The sequence below is a fragment of the Arachis hypogaea genome, chromosome 9, assembly GCF_003086295.3.
Source record: "Arachis hypogaea cultivar Tifrunner chromosome 9, arahy.Tifrunner.gnm2.J5K5, whole genome shotgun sequence".
Taxonomy (NCBI): Eukaryota; Viridiplantae; Streptophyta; class Magnoliopsida; order Fabales; family Fabaceae; genus Arachis; species Arachis hypogaea.
This window is the reverse complement of record NC_092044.1, coordinates 108,851,565-108,854,120: the sequence shown is the minus strand read 5'-3', so window position 1 is coordinate 108,854,120 and position 2,556 is coordinate 108,851,565.

Sequence of the window (2,556 nt, the reverse complement as noted above, 5' to 3'; positions counted from 1 at the left end):
TGGCGGAGCAACCTCTGCAATAAGAGAGGAAATAAAAGAACGTTGTATGCAAGAAGCAACTCAAAAAAGATTTGAAAATATAATTAGAATTTGCTGTCAGGATAATGAAAAAATACCTCAAAAATATGTTCTTAATAAAAATTTTCAAAGAAAAAGAAAATATCAATTTAGAAAAATAAAATACTATCCAAACGGAAGAAAAAAGAGGTATTTTAGAAAAAGAAATAACAATAAAAACAAAAAACAAAAAAATGACTATTGTCCAAATAAAAAAGAAAATTGTAAGTGTTGGTATCGCCAAGAAGAAGGACACTATGCAAATGAATGTCCAAAAAAGAAGGATAAAAAAGACCTTACCAAACAATTAGAAATTGCTAAGTCTTGTTTCATGGAACCATTAGAAGAATCAGATGATAACTTAGACTATATTTTTGAATATGTCTCAAAACAGACTCAGAGATTGAGCAATAATGCCACATTTATTACTATAAAAATAACAGAAAAGTTTATAAATGCTTTTATAAATACTGGAGCAACACAATGCTTTGCTAGTACAAATATAAAACTTGATTGGAAAAAAATTAAAGAAACCATTAAGAGTTAGACTAGCTGACAAATCAATACATAAAATTGACCAAAAAGCAGAAATGGTTGAAATATTTATTCAAAATTATAGGTTTATTGTTCCATCCATATATATGATAGATTTTGGGATGGATTTTATCATAGGAAATAACTTCTTAAAGTTATATCATCCATTCATTCAAGAATTAACATATATAGTTTTAAAAACTCCACACGATTCTTCAATAAATCAAAAATTAAAACGTATAAAGATACCAACTATTACCATAGATAAGATTTTAAAATTTAAAATATTTTCTATATTAGAAACATGTTATTTAAATTTATATTTTCAGATAAATATCCCAAAAAATAATCTTGAAATAAAAATAGAAGAACTTTTGGATGAAACTTGCGCTGAAAAACTTCCAAGAAAATGAATGAAGCAACTGTTGGTGATGCTCATAAACTTCCAAGAAAAGATTCTATTTTAGAAAAAATCAAAGGAGCAACTTGGTTTTCATCTCTTGATGCAAAATCAGGATATTAGCAACTTCGTTTAGACGAAAAAACAAAGAAATTAACTGCTTTTACTTGCCCAACTAAAAAATCAACAAGTGTGTTACTCTATGAATGGAATGTTTTACCATTCGGATTAAAACAAGCCCCAGGTATCTATCAAAGATTTATTGAAGAAAATCTAAAAGAGTTAAATGAATTTATTTTAGTTTACATTGATGATATATTAATTTTTACAAAACAGGATAAAGAAGATCATCTTCAAAAATTATTAATAGTTTTAGAAAGATGTAAAGAAAAAAGATTAGTTTTTAGCAAAAAGAAAGCAAAAATTGCAAAACAAGAAATAGAGTTTCTTGGGTTAATTTTATCCACTCAAGAAAAACTAAAACTTTAACCAAATATTTTAGAAAAGGTAAGTTTATTCCCTAATAAAATACAAGATAGAAAACAATTATAAAGATTTTTAGGGTGTATAAATTATATTTCTGATCAAAGATTTTTAAAGAATATAATAGAATACACTAAAAACTTATTTCCAAAAATAAGTACTAAAAAAGAATGGAAATGGGAAGAAAAAGATAGTATGCAAATTCAAAGAATCAAAGTATTATGCGAAAAGCTTCCGGAACTTTATATTTCAGTAGAAAACGACTACTTAATAGTAGAAACAGATGCTTCAGACATAACCTGGTCAGGATGTCTAAAAGCTAAGAAAACTATAAAAAGTTTGGAACAAGAAAAAAGAATCACTAGATTCTAAATATTCCCCAAAGGAATTACTTTGCAGGTATATTTCAGGGACTTTTACTCCAATAGAACAGAGATATACTCATGAAAAGGAAATTCTAGCAGCAATTAAATCTTTTAAAAAATGGAAAATTGATTTACTACCCAAAGAATTTACATTAAGGACAGATTCAAGTTACGTAACAGGTTTCATTCGATACAACTTAAAAGTTGATTATAATCATGGGCGATTGGTAAGATGGCAATTATTTTTGTTACAATATCCAATAAAAATTGAATATATTAAGGGTGACAAAAATATTATTGCAGATACATTAACAAGAGAATGGAGTTCGTGTACAACGCATTAAATCAAGAAATTCAAAAATATCAGCAAGAACTCGAAGAATGCAAGCATTGTCAGCAAATAAGGACACAGATCCAATCCCTCAAGAAGGCCATTGAAACAATGAAATCAACACAACAAGCAAAATCATCAGAGTTCAGCCAGCTAAGCATGGTGGACAAACCAGGTGAAGAAAAAATTTTAGAAAATAAACAATTGCTGAAATTATTAAAAAATCCACACAAGACAAAAAATATTATATGATTTATAATGGCCCAATGAAAGGAGTATATGATGCCTGGGAAAAAGCAGCACTATTCACACATCAATCAAAGATAGTTCATAAAGGAGGATTTTCAACACTAGAAGAGGCAAAGAAATTCTTCAGGGAATATGAA